The sequence below is a fragment of the Epinephelus lanceolatus genome, chromosome 22 (genome assembly GCF_041903045.1).
Source record: "Epinephelus lanceolatus isolate andai-2023 chromosome 22, ASM4190304v1, whole genome shotgun sequence".
Taxonomy (NCBI): domain Eukaryota; kingdom Metazoa; phylum Chordata; class Actinopteri; order Perciformes; family Serranidae; genus Epinephelus; species Epinephelus lanceolatus.
Genome location: NC_135755.1, coordinates 31,913,545 through 31,923,584, shown reverse-complemented (window position 1 = coordinate 31,923,584; position 10,040 = coordinate 31,913,545). Strand labels below are relative to the sequence as shown.

At 47.8% G+C, this 10,040-nt stretch overlaps 25 non-coding genes and 1 pseudogene across 25 annotated transcripts; all 26 read left to right on the top strand.

The window, feature by feature from the left end:
- The first annotated feature begins 65 nt into the window (after positions 1-65).
- On the top strand, positions 66-184 carry LOC144460825 (5S ribosomal RNA). The gene has a single exon (XR_013489544.1). It is a non-coding gene; the product is annotated as a 5S ribosomal RNA (ribosomal RNA).
- Positions 185-461: 277 nt separating this feature from the next.
- LOC144461551 (5S ribosomal RNA) lies at positions 462-580 on the top strand. The gene has a single exon (XR_013490253.1). It is a non-coding gene; the product is annotated as a 5S ribosomal RNA (ribosomal RNA).
- Positions 581-865: 285 nt separating this feature from the next.
- On the top strand, positions 866-984 carry LOC144461550 (5S ribosomal RNA). Its single transcript, XR_013490252.1, has one exon. It is a non-coding gene; the product is annotated as a 5S ribosomal RNA (ribosomal RNA).
- Positions 985-1,249: 265 nt separating this feature from the next.
- Positions 1,250-1,368, top strand: LOC144461549 (5S ribosomal RNA). The gene has a single exon (XR_013490251.1). It is a non-coding gene; the product is annotated as a 5S ribosomal RNA (ribosomal RNA).
- A 265-nt stretch (positions 1,369-1,633) lies between these two features.
- Positions 1,634-1,752, top strand: LOC144461548 (5S ribosomal RNA). The gene has a single exon (XR_013490250.1). It is a non-coding gene; the product is annotated as a 5S ribosomal RNA (ribosomal RNA).
- A 285-nt stretch (positions 1,753-2,037) lies between these two features.
- LOC144461278 (5S ribosomal RNA) lies at positions 2,038-2,146 on the top strand (annotated as a pseudogene).
- Positions 2,147-2,431: 285 nt separating this feature from the next.
- On the top strand, positions 2,432-2,550 carry LOC144461547 (5S ribosomal RNA). Its single transcript, XR_013490249.1, has one exon. It is a non-coding gene; the product is annotated as a 5S ribosomal RNA (ribosomal RNA).
- Positions 2,551-2,813: 263 nt separating this feature from the next.
- Positions 2,814-2,932, top strand: LOC144461545 (5S ribosomal RNA). The gene has a single exon (XR_013490247.1). It is a non-coding gene; the product is annotated as a 5S ribosomal RNA (ribosomal RNA).
- A 285-nt stretch (positions 2,933-3,217) lies between these two features.
- LOC144460682 (5S ribosomal RNA) lies at positions 3,218-3,336 on the top strand. Its single transcript, XR_013489401.1, has one exon. It is a non-coding gene; the product is annotated as a 5S ribosomal RNA (ribosomal RNA).
- A 265-nt stretch (positions 3,337-3,601) lies between these two features.
- Positions 3,602-3,720, top strand: LOC144461201 (5S ribosomal RNA). The gene has a single exon (XR_013489920.1). It is a non-coding gene; the product is annotated as a 5S ribosomal RNA (ribosomal RNA).
- Positions 3,721-4,005: 285 nt separating this feature from the next.
- LOC144460965 (5S ribosomal RNA) lies at positions 4,006-4,124 on the top strand. Its single transcript, XR_013489684.1, has one exon. It is a non-coding gene; the product is annotated as a 5S ribosomal RNA (ribosomal RNA).
- A 264-nt stretch (positions 4,125-4,388) lies between these two features.
- Positions 4,389-4,507, top strand: LOC144460824 (5S ribosomal RNA). Its single transcript, XR_013489543.1, has one exon. It is a non-coding gene; the product is annotated as a 5S ribosomal RNA (ribosomal RNA).
- Positions 4,508-4,784: 277 nt separating this feature from the next.
- On the top strand, positions 4,785-4,903 carry LOC144461070 (5S ribosomal RNA). The gene has a single exon (XR_013489789.1). It is a non-coding gene; the product is annotated as a 5S ribosomal RNA (ribosomal RNA).
- A 285-nt stretch (positions 4,904-5,188) lies between these two features.
- Positions 5,189-5,307, top strand: LOC144461179 (5S ribosomal RNA). Its single transcript, XR_013489898.1, has one exon. It is a non-coding gene; the product is annotated as a 5S ribosomal RNA (ribosomal RNA).
- Positions 5,308-5,572: 265 nt separating this feature from the next.
- On the top strand, positions 5,573-5,691 carry LOC144461544 (5S ribosomal RNA). The gene has a single exon (XR_013490246.1). It is a non-coding gene; the product is annotated as a 5S ribosomal RNA (ribosomal RNA).
- Positions 5,692-5,976: 285 nt separating this feature from the next.
- On the top strand, positions 5,977-6,095 carry LOC144461178 (5S ribosomal RNA). Its single transcript, XR_013489897.1, has one exon. It is a non-coding gene; the product is annotated as a 5S ribosomal RNA (ribosomal RNA).
- Positions 6,096-6,360: 265 nt separating this feature from the next.
- LOC144461543 (5S ribosomal RNA) lies at positions 6,361-6,479 on the top strand. The gene has a single exon (XR_013490245.1). It is a non-coding gene; the product is annotated as a 5S ribosomal RNA (ribosomal RNA).
- A 285-nt stretch (positions 6,480-6,764) lies between these two features.
- LOC144460451 (5S ribosomal RNA) lies at positions 6,765-6,883 on the top strand. Its single transcript, XR_013489169.1, has one exon. It is a non-coding gene; the product is annotated as a 5S ribosomal RNA (ribosomal RNA).
- Positions 6,884-7,149: 266 nt separating this feature from the next.
- On the top strand, positions 7,150-7,268 carry LOC144460606 (5S ribosomal RNA). Its single transcript, XR_013489324.1, has one exon. It is a non-coding gene; the product is annotated as a 5S ribosomal RNA (ribosomal RNA).
- A 265-nt stretch (positions 7,269-7,533) lies between these two features.
- LOC144461542 (5S ribosomal RNA) lies at positions 7,534-7,652 on the top strand. Its single transcript, XR_013490244.1, has one exon. It is a non-coding gene; the product is annotated as a 5S ribosomal RNA (ribosomal RNA).
- Positions 7,653-7,917: 265 nt separating this feature from the next.
- On the top strand, positions 7,918-8,036 carry LOC144460614 (5S ribosomal RNA). Its single transcript, XR_013489332.1, has one exon. It is a non-coding gene; the product is annotated as a 5S ribosomal RNA (ribosomal RNA).
- Positions 8,037-8,321: 285 nt separating this feature from the next.
- On the top strand, positions 8,322-8,440 carry LOC144460440 (5S ribosomal RNA). The gene has a single exon (XR_013489158.1). It is a non-coding gene; the product is annotated as a 5S ribosomal RNA (ribosomal RNA).
- Positions 8,441-8,706: 266 nt separating this feature from the next.
- LOC144460605 (5S ribosomal RNA) lies at positions 8,707-8,825 on the top strand. The gene has a single exon (XR_013489323.1). It is a non-coding gene; the product is annotated as a 5S ribosomal RNA (ribosomal RNA).
- A 265-nt stretch (positions 8,826-9,090) lies between these two features.
- On the top strand, positions 9,091-9,209 carry LOC144461541 (5S ribosomal RNA). The gene has a single exon (XR_013490243.1). It is a non-coding gene; the product is annotated as a 5S ribosomal RNA (ribosomal RNA).
- Positions 9,210-9,474: 265 nt separating this feature from the next.
- Positions 9,475-9,593, top strand: LOC144460429 (5S ribosomal RNA). Its single transcript, XR_013489147.1, has one exon. It is a non-coding gene; the product is annotated as a 5S ribosomal RNA (ribosomal RNA).
- Positions 9,594-9,870: 277 nt separating this feature from the next.
- On the top strand, positions 9,871-9,989 carry LOC144460418 (5S ribosomal RNA). The gene has a single exon (XR_013489136.1). It is a non-coding gene; the product is annotated as a 5S ribosomal RNA (ribosomal RNA).
- Positions 9,990-10,040: the final 51 nt, after the last annotated feature.

The following is a 10,040-nucleotide window of genomic DNA, read 5'->3' as shown; positions in this document are numbered from 1 at the left end:
ATTTGCCATCCACCCTTGCTGATGTTTTACCATCTATAAATGGCGTGCGTGCATGCTCTTCCATGGCTTACGGCCATACCACCCTGAATACGCCCGATCTCGTCCGATCTCGGAAGCTAAGCAGGGTCGGGCCGGGTCAGTACTTGCATGGGAGACCGCCTGGGAATACCCGGTGCTGTAAGCTTTTTATTCTCACCTTTCATCAGCAGAGGGCGCTGCTCCTCCTTTACTGGAGCCAGCTCCTTGGAAAACAGCACCAGTGGACAAACTGTCTTTTTTTTTTTCTTTTTTTTTTTTTTTTAATTTGTCAGTGAGTATATGTGCATTAACTGAAAAATATATGGCGTGTGGGTCTTGTCATGGCGCTTGTTGAGTGCAGGAAAATGACAGATTACCATTTGCCATCCACCCTTGCTGATGTTTTACCATCTATAAATGGCGTGCGTGCATGCTCTTCCATGGCTTACGGCCATACCACCCTGAATACGCCCGATCTCGTCCGATCTCGGAAGCTAAGCAGGGTCGGGCCGGGTCAGTACTTGGATGGGAGACCGCCTGGGAATACCCGGTGCTGTAAGCTTTTTATTCTCACCTTTCATCAGCAGAGGGCGCTGCTCCTCCTTTACTGGAGCCAGCTCCTTGGAAAACAGTACCAGTGGACAAACTCTCCTTTTTTTCCCTTTTTTTTCCTTTTTTGTTTTTTTTAATTTCTCAATGAGTATGTGTGCATTAACTCAAAACTAAATGGCGTGTGGGTCTTGTCATGGTGCTTGTTGAGTGCAGGAAAATGACAGATTACCATTTGCCATCCACCCTTGCTGATGTTTTACCATCTATAAATGGCGTGCGTGCATGCTCTTCCATGGCTTACGGCCATACCACCCTGAATACGCCCGATCTCGTCCGATCTCGGAAGCTAAGCAGGGTCGGGCCGGGTCAGTACTTGGATGGGAGACCGCCTGGGAATACCCGGTGCTGTAAGCTTTTTATTCTCACCTTTCATCAGCAGAGGGCGCTGCTCCTCCTTTACTGGAGCCAGCTCCTTGGAAAACAGCACCAGTGGACAAACTCTCTTTTTTTTTTTGTTTTAATTTGTCAGTGAGTATATGTGCATTAACTGAAAACTAAATGGCGTGTGGGTCTTGTCATGGCGCTTGTTGAGTGCAGTAAAATGACAGATTACCATTTGCCATCCACCCTTGCTGATGTTTTACCATCTATAAATGGCGTGCGTGCATGCTCTTCCATGGCTTACGGCCATACCACCCTGAATACGCCCGATCTCGTCCGATCTCGGAAGCTAAGCAGGGTCGGGCCGGGTCAGTACTTGGATGGGAGACCGCCTGGGAATACCCGGTGCTGTAAGCTTTTTATTCTCACCTTTCATCAGCAGAGGGCGCTGCTCCTCCTTTACTGGAGCCAGCTCCTTGGAAAACAGCACCAGTGGACAAACTCTCTTTTTTTTTTTGTTTTAATTTGTCAGTGAGTATATGTGCATTAACTCAAAACTAAATGGCGTGTGGGTCTTGTCATGGCGCTTGTTGAGTGCAGGAAAATGACAGATTACCATTTGCCATCCACCCTTGCTGATGTTTTACCATCTATAAATGGCGTGCGTGCATGCTCTTCCATGGCTTACGGCCATACCACCCTGAATACGCCCGATCTCGTCCGATCTCGGAAGCTAAGCAGGGTCGGGCCGGGTCAGTACTTGGATGGGAGACCGCCTGGGAATACCCGGTGCTGTAAGCTTTTTATTCTCACCTTTCATCAGCAGAGGGCGCTGCTCCTCCTTTACTGGAGCCAGCTCCTTGGAAAACAGTACCAGTGGACAAACTCTCCTTTTTTTCCCTTTTTTTTCCTTTTTTGTTTTTTTTAATTTCTCAATGAGTATGTGTGCATTAACTCAAAACTAAATGGCGTGTGGGTCTTGTCATGGTGCTTGTTGAGTGCAGGAAAATGACAGATTACCATTTGCCATCCACCCTTGCTGATGTTTTACCATCTATAAATGGCGTGCGTGCATGCTCTTCCATGGCTTACGGCCATACCACCCTGAATACGCCCGATCTCGGAAGCTAAGCAGGGTCGGGCCGGGTCAGTACTTGGATGGGAGACCGCCTGGGAATACCCGGTGCTGTAAGCTTTTTATTCTCACCTTTCATCAGCAGAGGGCGCTGCTCCTCCTTTACTGGAGCCAGCTCCTTGGAAAACAGCACCAGTGGACAAACTCTCCTTTTTTTCCCTTTTTTTTCCTTTTTTGTTTTTTTTAATTTCTCAATAAGTATATGTGCATTAACTCAAAACTAAATGGCGTGTGGGTCTTGTCATGGTGCTTGTTGAGTGCAGGAAAATGACAGATTACCATTTGCCATCCACCCTTGCTGATGTTTTACCATCTATAAATGGCGTGCGTGCATGCTCTTCCATGGCTTACGGCCATACCACCCTGAATACGCCCGATCTCGTCCGATCTCGGAAGCTAAGCAGGGTCGGGCCGGGTCAGTACTTGGATGGGAGACCGCCTGGGAATACCCGGTGCTGTAAGCTTTTTATTCTCACCTTTCATCAGCAGAGGGCGCTGCTCCTCCTTTACTGGAGCCAGCTCCTTGGAAAACAGCACCAGTGGACAAACTCTTTTTTTTTTTGTTTTAATTTGTCAGTGAGTATATGTGCATTAACTGAAAAATAAATGGCGTGTGGGTCTTGTCATGGCGCTTGTTGAGTGCAGGAAAATGACAGATTACCATTTGCCATCCACCCTTGCTGATGTTTTACCATCTATAAATGGCGTGCGTGCATGCTCTTCCATGGCTTACGGCCATACCACCCTGAATACGCCCGATCTCGTCCGATCTCGGAAGCTAAGCAGGGTCGGGCCGGGTCAGTACTTGGATGGGAGACCGCCTGGGAATACCCGGTGCTGTAAGCTTTTTATTCTCACCTTTCATCAGCAGAGGGCGCTGCTCCTCCTTTACTGGAGCCAGCTCCTTGGAAAACAGCACCAGTGGACAAACTCTCCTTTTTTTCCCTTTTTTTTCCTTTTTTGTTTTTTTTAATTTCTCAATGAGTATATGTGCATTAACTCAAAACTAAATGGCGTGTGGGTCTTGTCATGGTGCTTGTTGAGTGCAGGAAAATGACAGATTACCATTTGCCATCCACCCTTGCTGATGTTTTACCATCTATAAATGGCGTGTGTGCATGCTCTTCCATGGCTTACGGCCATACCACCCTGAATACGCCCGATCTCGTCCGATCTCGGAAGCTAAGCAGGGTCGGGCCGGGTCAGTACTTTGATGGGAGACCGCCTGGGAATACCCGGTGCTGTAAGCTTTTTATTCTCACCTTTCATCAGCAGAGGGCGCTGCTCCTCCTTTACTGGAGCCAGCTCCTTGGAAAACAGCACCAGTGGACAAACTCTCTTTTTTTTTTTGTTTTAATTTGTCAGTGAGTATATGTGCATTAACTGAAAACTAAATGGCGTGTGGGTCTTGTCATGGCGCTTGTTGAGTGCAGGAAAATGACAGATTACCATTTGCCATCCACCCTTGCTGATGTTTTACCATCTATAAATGGCGTGCGTGCATGCCCTTCCATGGCTTACGGCCATACCACCCTGAATACGTCCGATCTCGTCCGATCTCGGAAGCTAAGCAGGGACGGACCGGGTCAGTACTTGGATGGGAGACCGCCTGGGAATACCCGGTGCTGTAAGCTTTTTATTCTCACCTTTCATCAGCAGAGGGCGCTGCTCCTCCTTTACTGGAGCCAACTCCTTGGAAAACAGCACCAGTGGACAAACTCTCCTTTTTTTCCCTTTTTTTTCCTTTTTTGTTTTTTTTAATTTCTCAATGAGTATGTGTGCATTAACTCAAAACTAAATGGCATGTGGGTCTTGTCATGGTGCTTGTTGAGTGCAGGAAAATGACAGATTACCATTTGCCATCCACCCTTGCTGCTGTTTTACCATCTATAAATGGCGTACGTGCATGCTCTTCCATTGCTTACGGCCATACCACCCTGAATACGCCCGATCTCGTCCGATCTCGGAAGCTAAGCAGGGTTGGGCCGGGTCAATACTTGGATGGGAGACCGCCTGGGAATACCCGGTGCTGTAAGCTTTTTATTCTCACCTTTCATCAGCAAAGGGCGCTGCTCCTCCTTTACTGGAGCCAGCTCCTTGGAAAACAGCACCAGTGGACAAACTCTCTTTTTTTTTTTTTTTAATTTGTCAGTGAGTATATGTGCATTAACTGAAAACTAAATGGCGTGTGGGTCTTGTCATGGCGCTTGTTGAGTGCAGGAAAATAACAGATTACCATTTGCCATCCACCCTTGCTGATGTTTTACCATCTATAAATGGCGTGCGTGCATGCTCTTCCATGGCTTACGGCCATACCACCCTGAATACGCCCGATCTCGTCCGATCTCGGAAGCTAAGCAGGGTCGGGCCGGGTCAGTACTTGCATGGGAGACCGCCTGGGAATACCCGGTGCTGTAAGCTTTTTATTCTCACCTTTCATCAGCAGAGGGCGCTGCTCCTCCTTTACTGGAGCCAGCTCCTTGGAAAACAGCACCAGTGGACAAACTGTCTTTTTTTTTTTCTTTTTTTTTTTTTTTTAATTTGTCAGTGAGTATATGTGCATTAACTGAAAAATAAATGGCGTGTGGGTCTTGTCATGGCGCTTGTTGAGTGCAGGAAAATGACAGATTACCATTTGCCATCCACCCTTGCTGATGTTTTACCATCTATAAATGGCGTGCGTGCATGCTCTTCCATGGCTTACGGCCATACCACCCTGAATACGCCCGATCTCGTCCGATCTCGGAAGCTAAGCAGGATCGGGCCGGGTCAGTACTTGGATGGGAGACCGCCTGGGAATACCCGGTGCTGTAAGCTTTTTATTCTCACCTTTCATCAGCAGAGGGCGCTGCTCCTCCTTTACTGGAGCCAGCTCCTTGGAAAACAGTACCAGTGGACAAACTCTCCTTTTTTTCCCTTTTTTTTCCTTTTTTGTTTTTTTTAATTACTCAATGAGTATGTGTGCATTAACTCAAAACTAAATGGCGTGTGGGTCTTGTCATGGTGCTTGTTGAGTGCAGGAAAATGACAGATTACCATTTGCCATCCACCCTTGCTGATGTTTTACCATCTATAAATGGCGTGCGTGCATGCTCTTCCATGGCTTACGGCCATACCACCCTGAATACGCCCGATCTCGTCTGATCTCGGAAGCTAAGCAGGGTCGGGCCGGGTCAGTACTTGGATGGGAGACGGCCTGGGAATACCCGGTGCTGTAAGCTTTTTATTCTCACCTTTCATCAGCAGAGGGCGCTGCTCCTCCTTTACTGGAGCCAGCTCCTTGGAAAACAGCACCAGTGGACAAACTCTCTTTTTTTTTTTTTTTTAATTTGTCAGTGAGTATATGTGCATTAACTGAAAACTAAATGGCGTGTGGGTCTTGTAATGGCGCTTGTTGAGTGCAGGAAAATGACAGATTACCATTTGCCATCCACCCTTGCTGATGTTTTACCATCTATAAATGGCGTGCGTGCATGCTCTTCCATGGCTTACGGCCATACCACCCTGAATACGCCCGATCTCGTCCGATCTCGGAAGCTAAGCAGGGTCGGGCCGGGTCAGTACTTGGATGGGAGACCGCCTGGGAATACCCGGTGCTGTAAGCTTTTTATTCTCACCTTTCATCAGCAGAGGGCGCTGCTCCTCCTTTACTGGAGCCAGCTCCTTGGAAAACAGCACCAGTGGACAAACTCTCCTTTTTTTCCCTTTTTTTTCCTTTTTTGTTTTTTTTAATTTCTCAATGAGTATATGTGCATTAACTCAAAACTAAATGGCGTGTGGGTCTTGTCATGGTGCTTGTTGAGTGCAGGAAAATGACAGATTACCATTTGCCATCCACCCTTGCTGATGTTTTACCATCTATAAATGGCGTGCGTGCATGCTCTTCCATGGCTTACGGCCATACCACCCTGAATACGCCCGATCTCGTCTGATCTCGGAAGCTAAGCAGGGTCGGGCCGGGTCAGTACTTGGATGGGAGACGGCCTGGGAATACCCGGTGCTGTAAGCTTTTTATTCTCACCTTTCATCAGCAGAGGGCGCTGCTCCTCCTTTACTGGAGCCAGCTCCTTGGAAAACAGCACCAGTGGACAAACTCTCTTTTTTTTTTTTTTTTAATTTGTCAGTGAGTATATGTGCATTAACTGAAAACTAAATGGCGTGTGGGTCTTGTAATGGCGCTTGTTGAGTGCAGGAAAATGACAGATTACCATTTGCCATCCACCCTTGCTGATGTTTTACCATCTATAAATGGCGTGCGTGCATGCTCTTCCATGGCTTACGGCCATACCACCCTGAATACGCCCGATCTCGTCCGATCTCGGAAGCTAAGCAGGGTCGGGCCGGGTCAGTACTTGGATGGGAGACCGCCTGGGAATACCCGGTGCTGTAAGCTTTTTATTCTCACCTTTCATCAGCAGAGGGCGCTGCTCCTCCTTTACTGGAGCCAGCTCCTTGGAAAACAGCACCAGTGGACAAACTCTCCTTTTTTTCCCTTTTTTTTCCTTTTTTGTTTTTTTTAATTTCTCAATGAGTATATGTGCATTAACTCAAAACTAAATGGCGTGTGGGTCTTGTCATGGTGCTTGTTGAGTGCAGGAAAATGACAGATTACCATTTGCCATCCACCCTTGCTGATGTTTTACCATCTATAAATGGCGTGCGTGCATGCTCTTCCATGGCTTACGGCCATACCACCCTGAATACGCCCGATCTCGTCCGATCTCGGAAGCTAAGCAGGGTCGGGCCGGGTCAGTACTTGGATGGGAGACCGCCTGGGAATACCTGGTGCTGTAAGCTTTTTATTCTCACCTTTCATCAGCAGAGGGCGCTGCTCCTCCTTTACTGGAGCCAGCTCCTTGGAAAACAGCACCAGTGGACAAACTCTCTTTCTTTTTTTTGTTTTAATTTGTCAGTGAGTATATGTGCATTAACTGAAAACTAAATGGCGTGTGGGTCTTGTCATGGCGCTTGTTGAGTGCAGTAAAATGACAGATTACCATTTGCCATCCACCCTTGCTGATGTTTTACCATCTATAAATGGCGTGCGTGCATGCTCTTCCATGGCTTACAGCCATACCACCCTGAATACGCCCGATCTCGTCCGATCTCGGAAGCTAAGCAGGGTCGGGCCGGGTCAGTACTTGGATGGGAGACCGCCTGGGAATACCCGGTGCTGTAAGCTTTTTATTCTCACCTTTCATCAGCAGAGGGCGCTGCTCCTCCTTTACTGGAGCCAGCTCCTTGGAAAACAGCACCAGTGGACAAACTCTCTTTTTTTTTTTTTTTTAATTTGTCAGTGAGTATATGTGCATTAACTGAAAACTAAATGGCGTGTGGGTCTTGTCATGGCGCTTGTTGAGTGCAGGAAAATGACAGATTACCATTTGCCATCCACCCTTGCTGATGTTTTACCATCTATAAATGGCGTGCGTGCATGCTCTTCCATGGCTTACGGCCATACCACCCTGAATACGCCCGATCTCGTCCGATCTCGGAAGCTAAGCAGGGTCGGGCCGGGTCAGTACTTGGATGGGAGACCGCCTGGGAATACCCGGTGCTGTAAGCTTTTTATTCTCACCTTTCATCAGCAGAGGGCGCTGCTCCTCCTTTACTGGAGCCAGCTCCTTGGAAAACAGCACCAGTGGACAAACTCTCTTTTTTTTTTTTTTTTAATTTGTCAGTGAGTATATGTGCATTAACTGAAAAGTAAATGGCGTGTGGGTCTTGTCATGGCGCTTGTTGAGTGCAGGAAAATGACAGATTACCATTTGCCATCCACCCTTGCTGATGTTTTACCATCTATAAATGGCGTGCGTGCATGCTCTTCCATGGCTTACGGCCATACCACCCTGAATACGCCCGATCTCGTCTGATCTCGGAAGCTAAGCAGGGTCGGGCCGGGTCAGTACTTGGATGGGAGACCGCCTGGGAATACCCGGTGCTGTAAGCTTTTTATTCTCACCTTTCATCAGCAGAGGGCGCTGCTCCTCCTTTACTGGAGCCAGCTCCTTGGAAAACAGCACCAGTGGACAAACTCTCCTTTTTTTCCCTTTTTTTTCCTTTTTTGTTTTTTTTAATTTCTCAATGAGTATATGTGCATTAACTCAAAACTAAATGGCGTGTGGGTCTTGTCATGGTGCTTGTTGAGTGCAGGAAAATGACAGATTACCATTTGCCATCCACCCTTGCTGATGTTTTACCATCTATAAATGGCGTGCGTGCATGCTCTTCCATGGCTTACGGCCATACCACCCTGAATACGCCCGATCTCGTCCGATCTCGGAAGCTAAGCAGGGTCGGGCCGGGTCAGTACTTGGATGGGAGACCGCCTGGGAATACCTGGTGCTGTAAGCTTTTTATTCTCACCTTTCATCAGCAGAGGGCGCTGCTCCTCCTTTACTGGAGCCAGCTCCTTGGAAAACAGCACCAGTGGACAAACTCTCTTTCTTTTTTTTGTTTTAATTTGTCAGTGAGTATATGTGCATTAACTGAAAACTAAATGGCGTGTGGGTCTTGTCATGGCGCTTGTTGAGTGCAGTAAAATGACAGATTACCATTTGCCATCCACCCTTGCTGATGTTTTACCATCTATAAATGGCGTGCGTGCATGCTCTTCCATGGCTTACAGCCATACCACCCTGAATACGCCCGATCTCGTCCGATCTCGGAAGCTAAGCAGGGTCGGGCCGGGTCAGTACTTGGATGGGAGACCGCCTGGGAATACCCGGTGCTGTAAGCTTTTTATTCTCACCTTTCATCAGCAGAGGGCGCTGCTCCTCCTTTACTGGAGCCAGCTCCTTGGAAAACAGCACCAGTGGACAAACTCTCTTTTTTTTTTTTTTTTAATTTGTCAGTGAGTATATGTGCATTAACTGAAAACTAAATGGCGTGTGGGTCTTGTCATGGCGCTTGTTGAGTGCAGGAAAATGACAGATTACCATTTGCCATCCACCCTTGCTGATGTTTTACCATCTATAAATGGCGTGCGTGCATGCTCTTCCATGGCTTACGGCCATACCACCCTGAATACGCCCGATCTCGTCCGATCTCGGAAGCTAAGCAGGGTCGGGCCGGGTCAGTACTTGGATGGGAGACCGCCTGGGAATACCCGGTGCTGTAAGCTTTTTATTCTCACCTTTCATCAGCAGAGGGCGCTGCTCCTCCTTTACTGGAGCCAGCTCCTTGGAAAACAGCACCAGTGGACAAACTCTCTTTTTTTTTTTTTTTTAATTTGTCAGTGAGTATATGTGCATTAACTGAAAAGTAAATGGCGTGTGGGTCTTGTCATGGCGCTTGTTGAGTGCAGGAAAATGACAGATTACCATTTGCCATCCACCCTTGCTGATGTTTTACCATCTATAAATGGCGTGCGTGCATGCTCTTCCATGGCTTACGGCCATACCACCCTGAATACGCCCGATCTCGTCCGATCTCGGAAGCTAAGCAGGGTCGGGCCGGGTCAGTACTTGGATGGGAGACCGCCTGGGAATACCTGGTGCTGTAAGCTTTTTATTCTCACCTTTCATCAGCAGAGGGCGCTGCTCCTCCTTTACTGGAGCCAGCTCCTTGGAAAACAGCACCAGTGGACAAACTCTCCTTTTTTTCCCTTTTTTTTTTTTTTTTTAATTTGTCAGTGAGTATATGTGCATTAACTCAAAACTAAATGGCGTGTGGGTCTTGTCATGGCGCTTGTTGAGTGCAGGAAAATGACAGATTACCATTTGCCATCCACCCTTGCTGATGTTTTACCATCTATAAATGGCGTGCGTGCATGCTCTTCCATGGCTTACGGCCATACCACCCTGAATACGCCCGATCTCGTCCGATCTCGGAAGCTAAGCAGGGTCGGGCCGGGTCAGTACTTGGATGGGAGACCGCCTGGGAATACCTGGTGCTGTAAGCTTTTTATTCTCACCTTTCATCAGCAGAGGGCGCTGCTCCTCCTTTACTGGAG